This window comes from Elephas maximus, chromosome 6 (genome assembly GCF_024166365.1).
Source record: "Elephas maximus indicus isolate mEleMax1 chromosome 6, mEleMax1 primary haplotype, whole genome shotgun sequence".
In the NCBI taxonomy this organism is placed as follows: domain Eukaryota; kingdom Metazoa; phylum Chordata; class Mammalia; order Proboscidea; family Elephantidae; genus Elephas; species Elephas maximus.
The window spans coordinates 133,814,772-133,823,304 of record NC_064824.1 but is presented as its reverse complement, the minus strand read 5'-3'; positions in this window follow the sequence as shown (position 1 = coordinate 133,823,304).

Sequence of the window (8,533 nt, the reverse complement as noted above, 5' to 3'; positions counted from 1 at the left end):
CTAGTTAAAGTGCTTGCCTGCAGAAACATGGCCGTCAGTTAACAGAAACACAGCAACACTGCCATTCACCTGCCCCATCTCCAATTTCTGGAACATTCCCACTGGACCCTGCTTTCTTCCTGTTTCTTATCCAGCCTCTGTGATTCTGACCCATTCTGTCCCTCTCCAGCTTTCTACCTGCACCTGCCTCCTTCCACTGAACCCCATTGGACCCCAGTACCCTTGTTCTGCTCTGCGATCTCTGCCTGGTGGGCTGCTGGGGGGCAGGGGCGCCTAGGGATCCAGGGAACGTGGCCCCAATCTCTGCCACCACTTCATCATGTTCAAATAAATCGCCTCATCGTTCCAGGCCTCGGTTCTCAAACAAAAAGGGCCCCGACACTCTGTAGTGTCCGCTTTGGCACTTCACGCTGCGGTTTCTGCGTGTGCGGAAGACACTGCTGGTAAAGAAATTGCTGATACCCTCAGATTAGCAGGGCGGAAATTACTCTCTGCCTGCTTAGCGCTCCCACCCCGCTTCCTCCCTGACCTCCACATGCTCCCCACCTCCGCGAGCAGTGAGGACTTGTTTTTTGCTTAGGCTAGCAAGTGTGGGAGGGATAGGAGGAGGTAGAGTGGGGGGCCTTGGCACTGAACTGAGGGCCACATGTGAGCAGAGCCCCTCTGCCTACCCCCAGCCTCTCCTCCGTGCAGGCAGCTTGGGAGGTGAGCAGAGGGCTGGACCTGGCTGCCCAGAGTATCTCCGGGGGGAAGAGAGAGACATGGGCTGGCCAAGGGCAAAGAGTGACCTGGTGGTCAGGGTTCTGCTTTGGGCTCGAGGAGGTGAGGAGAAGGAAGGGATGAATAACTCCAGAAACTAAGTCCCATCCTGAGTCTCCAGGGGCCAATTCGGTGCTCAGTCAGGACTCAGTCAATTGATGAAGCTTGTCCAGGGGGTCACCCAATCCTGCCACAAGGAATTGGAGCATCCCTGGGATCTGTCCTCCTGAGAGGAAATGGGAATTGAGGAAACCCCAGCACCCTGGGGAACTGCGGGATGACTTGGATGAAGACGGCGCCATGCTGTTGGGGCGTCGTTGGGGTGTCGGTCGACAATCCCCCTACAGAAAGCTCCCAGCCCATGCCCAGGTCCCTGCCTGTAAATGGAGCAGTTGTACAGGGTTGCAGATAGTATCGGTTAGTTTTTTAAATTCAATTATAGAAATAATAAATGCTCATTGTAGACATTTGGAAAGCGCAAAAATGAAAACAATTTTTAAAAGTCAAAAAATTACCCATAACCTTGCAGTCCCTGGGCTGTGCCAGCAGTTAATGTGCTTGGCTGCTAACCAAAAGGTTGGGTGTTCGAGTCTACCCAACAGCGCCTCTGAAGAAAGGCCTGAAAATCTACTTCTGAAAAATCAGCCATTGAAAACCCTGTGGGCACAGTTCTACTCTGACACACATGGGGTTGCCATGAGTCAGAGCTGACTTGACTGTTGTAAGCCGGTACCTATAGCCTTACTCTCCAGAGGTCACCATGGTATGTATTTTGGCATGTTTCCTTCCAGTAATGTTTTAATTTAGTTTTACTCATAGTCTGCACACAATTTCTGTCTTACCTTTTTCTCGGCTGACATTCTATCCAAGCTCAGGCTGCACTCCTATGACTTGTGGGCTGCACTCAAATGGCCTTGGCCAACCCTGGGTGAGTCCCTTCCGTCTCACCCAGGCCACTGTGGGGTGACTTCCCGGTAAGACCCTGATCCCATCCAGTCTGCTGAACTGGGAAGAGGCTGGCAAAACCCTGACTGCCAGGAACAGAGGAGCCAGTCTGATGCGCTGGGGGCAGCCTCCCAGCCTGGGCTGTCAAGCGTGAGGAGGCTCAGCTGGTGTGGCTATATCAGAGCAAGGAGGGGCACAGGAGCGGTTGAGGGGATGCCAAGGCTCCCAGAGACATTGGGGAGAAGTGGTGGCCTCATGGAGGCCAGATCAGGGATAGGGGGGCTACTTGGGAGGGGCCTTGGGCACGTTTCCTCAGTGGGTGGGCCTGAGCCTGTCCTGGCTGAATGTAAACAGTTTGAGCCCCAAATGGGGGCGGCCCCCAAGCAGGAGGCCTTGGGGAAGGGGTAGGAGCGGGGGGAGGGGGACCCACTGGAGAGATTGGAGGGCTTCTTCAGAGAAAGGGGCTGTGTAGAGCTGTGACAGCCCAGGTGCCATCTCTGAAATGGGCTCCCAGGAAGTCTTGGGGAAGGGTGAGGGGAGCAGTCAGACCCAAAACTTTAGCTGGAGTCTGCAGTTCTTCCCAAAGACGAACTCTGGACCCAGGGGACCTCTCAAACCAAATTAAAGAACTTTGGTCAGTGTGGATTTATGAAGGGCCTACTTTGTGCAGAGACAGCCTGGGCAGGCTGGAGGAAGTGGGGGATATGTGCTCTACAGTATAAATGTATGTTCCACACATGTCTCCTGAGCATCTCCACAGCAGGTCTGCAAACAAGTCCCATTCGTCATAGGTCAGTGGCTACTGTGCATAATGGAAGCAGCAGCTCTGGGCTCAGTCCTTGAGAATTTGGGTTGTAGATGGAAAGGCCAGGCAGCAGGACCTATCGAGGTTCCTCATGCCTGCCTGATGGTCAGCTGTGAACTTCAGTGGCAGGCCACTCCCCACACTCCTCTCCCCCCCCTTTCTTCTATCCTGGTCAGGGCGCAGGGTCATGTTCTTTTGGGTCTCCAGTGCTACTCCTAGGCTAGAAGTCCTCAACTGGCTCATCTGGGTCTACAGTCACCTTTCCCCCACTTGCTGTGGTCACTACATCCCTTCTTCTCATATGTGCAAGAGTTCGGCTCCTGTCTACTCCCCACCTACTCCACCCATACCTCATAGCCCATGTGGGGGACCCACTATCTTAGGTGGGTTATCTAGAGAAGCGAAACCAGTGAAGCATCTATACATACATGTATAGAGAGAGAGAGAGAGAGAGAGAGAGAGAGAGAGAGAGGTTTATATCAAGGAAATGGCTCACACAGTTGTAGAGGCTGGAAAGACCTAAGTCCTTGGATCAGACTGGAGGCTTCTCCTGACTCACACAGCTGCAGAAACTGGTGCACACAAGGTTTGCAGGTCAGACAGCAGGCTGCTGAGGCTGATGAATTCCAAGATCAACAGGTAAGCTGCTAGCTCAAGTCCCAAGAACCGGAGCCAACCTGGGACTTGTATCTGGAGCAGGTGACACCAAGACCCATGACAGTTGCCACGTGCAGGGGCAGCAATGCTCACATAGCACCCTACCCTGGTGCTCCCTGGGCTTCCTGCTGCCCAGCGCCCTTGCTTTCTGTCCGTTTTCTCAGCCAGGTTTCCCAGCCTTCCTGTTGATACTGGCAGCCCTTCCATAAATTCCTTTTCTGCCTAAGTTGGCCAGAGTCATTTTCTGTTGTTTGCAACCAAGAGCCTCAGCAGACCCATCTGTCCACCATTTTGAAGGTGACACATTCTCTTTGTTCTACTAGTGGTTATCTTTAGAAATGGTCTATGATGAGTAGATATCATCATTTAAAAAACCCAACAATTACAAAAGTCCTTGGGTAGTGCAAACAGTTTGCACTCGGCTGGTGTCTTAGTTATCTAGTGTTATTGTAATAGAGATACCACAGATAGACGGCTTTAACAAACAGAAGTTTGTTCTCTCACAGTCTAGTAGGCTGGAAGTCTGAATTTAGGCTGCCAGCTCCAGGGGAAGGCTTTCTGTCAGTTCTGGAGGAAGATCCTTGTCGTCAATCATCCTCTGGTCTAGTAGCTTCTCAGCGCTGGGACCCCAGGGTCCAAAGGATGTGCTTTGCTCCTGGCACTACTTTCTTGGTGGGATGAGGTACCCCTGTCTCTCTGCAAGATTCTCTGTTTTATAGCTCCAAAGAGATTGACTCAAAATACAACCTAACCCTGTAGATTGAGTCCTGCCTCATCAACACAACTGCCTCTAACCTTGTCTCATTAACATCATAGAGGTAGGATTTACAACACATAGGAAAATCACATCAGATCTCAAAATGGTGGACAATCACACAGTACTGGGAATTATGGCCTAGCCAAGTTGACACATATTTTTGGGGGACACAATTCAATATGTAACAGCTGGTAACCAGAAGGTTGGCAGTTCAAACCCACCCAGGGGCACTGTGAAAGAAATAGGCCCAGCAATCTGCTTCCGTAAGGATGACAGCCAATTCGACATTGGAACACACGGGGTCTCTCCAAAGGAACACTTACAACAAAACAACAAAAACAAAATCCAAAATAACAGTCCGTGATACATAACAATCATCTCATTCTCTCTGTTTTTGAAACAATCTCTTTTTATAAGAGGCAGGACAACTGAGATCAGATTTAAGGAATTTGACGCTAGGAACATACTTGCATTTTTCTAAAAGTCTAAACGCCCTGCAGCACAAGCCAAGAACATGGAAGTGCTTCCACTGACAAAGTAGCAGAGGGCAGAGGGCAGAGGTCGTGAGCAAGGATGCGGTCAGGCCACCTGGGTATGAATCCTGGCTTGGCCTCTCACAATTACCCCAGAAAATCAGAACAGCCTTAGGCCAGAGTCAGACCGGGCTGAAAGCCGTTGACATTTCTAAGAAAAGAATGTGCACTCCTTATGCATGCAGATAAAGACTCAGAGGCAAACACTCACAGCAGCACCCTTCTACGCAGGTGAAGAAACTGGGTTTGGAAACTTGCAAAGTATAACCACTGTCTGAGGATAGCAGTGACTCTGGGATAAATGTCCCCTTGTAGGGCCTCTTTGAAGCCCTGGTGGTGCAGTGGTTAAGAGCTCAGCTGCTAACCAAAAGGTCAGCAGTTTGAATCCACCAGCCATAGCAAAAAAACCAAACCCATTGCCATCAAGTCGATTCCGACTCATAGCAACCCTATAGGACAGAGTAGAAATGCCCCATAGGGTTTCCAAGGAGCAGCTGGTAAATTTGAACTGCTGACCTTTCAGTTAGCAGTGGAGCTCTTAACCACTGTGTACCAGGGCTCTCTAAAGGCAAGATCAAACCTCACCCTCTTTCAAGCTTCTTTCTGCACAGGACAAGGCAGTTCCATTAGGGGGCTGGGTTAGGAAGAGAGGCCCAGGAAGGAGACAGTGGGGATTCAGGGAAGGCTGCACCTGGTTGGGCAAGAATGCCCTGGCTCAAGAAAGGTGGCCACCAGGGCTGGGGTTGGACTAGAGGGCCTGGAAGCTGCTGTCACAGTCTCTGGGAACATCCGCAAGAGTATCTGGGATCTCCTTATCCAACAGTCAAGTCCTTCCGTCAGCTCTGAGCAATGCAGGCATCATTCATTCAGCTAATATTTATCGAGCGTTAACTATGTGCCAGGGACTGTACAAGGCCTGGGGGGTGACGGGCATATAAATGCACTGGCAGGCAAGTGCTCTGAGGGCACGGAAGAAAGGCACCTGCCCCAGTGGAGGGTGGCTTCCAGGAGGAGGCGCTGCTGCTCAAGACTCAAAGTCCTGGGAGCCAGTGTCTGGCTTCCTAGCTCCAGCCGGAGAGGGTAGAGCATCTAATAACCATTCCCCCAAAACTCAATCCTGGGGAGGAGGGAGACCCCAAAGGGAAGCCAGGCCTCTGTCAGGAGGAGGAATGGATGCTGGATAGGCAAAAACAAAAGCAAAAAAAAAAAAAAAAAAATTTGCATTCCACTCTCATTACTGTCATCCTCTGCCTTTCTTGGCTCCCCTTCCCGGAGCTTGGGCCTGGAACTTTCCCTTCAGTCTTTTTCCCTGTCTGTTTCACCTTCCCTAGGAAGGGAGGGAGGGAAAAGTAAGGCAATTCCTTTTGTTCCCAGTTTAGGAAATTTGGAAAAAATGAAGCACAAAGAAATTTGACTTACATTTCTAATGCTCAAATTAACCAGTTAACAGTTTGGCAGTTGGATTCCTATCATTTGTCCATTTAACTGTATGCCTTTCTTCTCTTCATGAATGACAGGTTGTTTCCATTCATTTGCTTTATATAACGGCATTGCCTAAAACATCGCGATAAGGTTGGTAGTTAAAAAGGTGAGGCCAGGCTGACAACACCCAAACTGGCGGCAGATCACTTTTAACACAATTAAAAGGGGTGCAGCCAGACATTAAGTGCCTCCTAGGCTGATGCAAGAGAAGTACACAGCACCAACCTTGAAGGTGGCTTGCAAAAAAGTGAACCCGAATCTAATGCAACCTCCAGTTCTAACTGCCAGTTCACAAGCAACATTGAGGATGGAAAACCAACTTGTTGCTGTCAAGTAATTCCAATGGGAAGCGACCCTACAAGACAGAGTAGAATTGCCCCATAGGGTTTCCAAGTCTGTCATCTTTACAGAAGCAGATTGCCACATTTTTCTTCCTCGGAGAGGCTGGTGGATTTGAACCTCCCACCTTTCAGTTCGCAGCTGAGCACTTTAACCACTGCACTACCACCCCACTGCTGTCAAGTCGATTCTGACTCATGGTGACCCTACAGGACAGAGTAGAACTGCCCCATAGGGTTTCCAAGGAGTGCCTAGGGGATTCAAACTGCTGACCTTTTGGTTAGCAGCCATAGCTCTTAACAACTGCGCCACCAGGGTTTCCACGGCACCACCAGGCCTCCTTACTGGGGATGGAGGAATATATTAAAGATACTACAAGGTGCAAGGATGGCGAGACTGCGTCTTACATACTTTGGACATGTTGTCACGAGGGATCAGTCCCTGGAGAAGGACATCATGCTTGGCAGAGTACAGGGTCAGCGGAAAAGAGCAAGACCTTCAAAGAGGTGGATTGACACAGTGGCTGCAACAATGAGCTCAAGCATAAAAACGATTCTAAGGATGGCTCAGGAGAGGGCAGTGTTTCGTTCTGTTGTGCATAGGGTCGCTATGAGTCGGAACTGACTCCACAGCACCTAACGACAACAACAGGTGCCAGCCAAATCCAGGACAAGGACAATTTTATAGGTCAAATGACTTGATTTCTTCAACAAATAGCATTTTAATAGGGAGGGGTCTCGTATTATAGATTAAAAGACTTCTCAAGAGCTGTAACAGCTGAATGTAATATGTGGAAATTTTTGAATCCTAATTCAAGCAAGTCAACAGTAAAAACATTTTGAGAGCGAGAAAACTGGACACAGATTAGATATTAGATGCTATCAAAGTCCACGTCTTCTAGAGGTAAACACCAGTTTACAGGTGAAATGATTTGTGTGGAATTCTCTTTAAAATGCTCAAAGGAAAGAGGAAGGGCGGGAGGAGGAGAAGGGAAGGGAAGAGAGAAAAAAAGTGGGGTAGGGAACAGATTAAAAAAAGAGGCAAAAACAAAAGTTTGAAACTGGGAGATGGATAAAACGGAATTCATTACACCATTTTTTCCACTTCGGTATATGTTTGAAAATTTCTATAATTAAAGTTTTTTGAAGTTTCCAGTAAAGATTTGTGGGACTGTCTCTCCATCAGTGTGAGCACTTTTCTAAGTAAGTGGAAATCCTAAACGTAATGATGAGAATTTTTACCTTTATTGGAAAATGCCAAATTTCTTTCCAGGTGATTGTAAGCCATTTGCCTTTCACCAGTTTTCCCACAATCCCAATGCTTGCTATTGTGTGATGTTCTAATTTCTGTCAGCCTGATGCATAGAAAAAAAGGACCTCATCGTTTTAAATTGCATTTCCCCGGTGGTTGCGACTCCTAGCGACCCTGTAGGTCGGAATCTACTTGACAGCAATGGCCTTTTTTTTTTTTGGTAGGGGGCAGTTGTGAGGTTGTGCATCTCTCATCTTTATTAGCTACTGAAATTTCTTCAGAAAATTGCTTTTTCATATCCTTTGCCCATTTCTGTTCATCTTTTATCTTGTAATTTATATTCTGACATTAATTTTTTATTATCTATGTTGCAAATATTCCCTTCCAATTTGTTCCTTATATTTTAAATTTGTTTATACTCTTGTATCCTAAAGTTTTAAATTATAATGTGGTCAAATCTGTCACAATTTCATTTATGAATTTTGCTTGTTGTGTCTTAAGGACATCCATATTCCAAGTTCTTGTTCCTGATTTTAATAAGAATGCCTCTTAATTTTTGTCATCAAATGTTTTACATTTTCACAGGTAAGCTTTATCATTAAAGAAGTTCTCTATCTAAAATGGCATTTTTTTTTTTTAATTTTTATTGTGCTTTAAGTGAAAGTTTACAAATCAAGTCAGACTCTCATACAAAAACTTATAAACACCTTGCTATATACTCCTATTTGCTCTCCCTCTACTGAGCCAGCACACTCCTTCTCTCCTCTATTTCTTTTCGTGTCCATTCGGCCAGCTTCTGACCCTCTCTACTCTCTCATCTCCCCTTCAGACAGGAGATGCCAACAGTTTCATGTGTCTACTTGATCCAAGAAGCTCATTCTTCACCAGTATCATTGTCTATCCCATAGTCCAGTCCAATCCCTGTCTGAAGAGTTAGCTTTAGGAATGGTTCCAGTCTTGGGCTAATAGATGGTCTGGGGACCATGACCTCCAGGGTCATTCTAG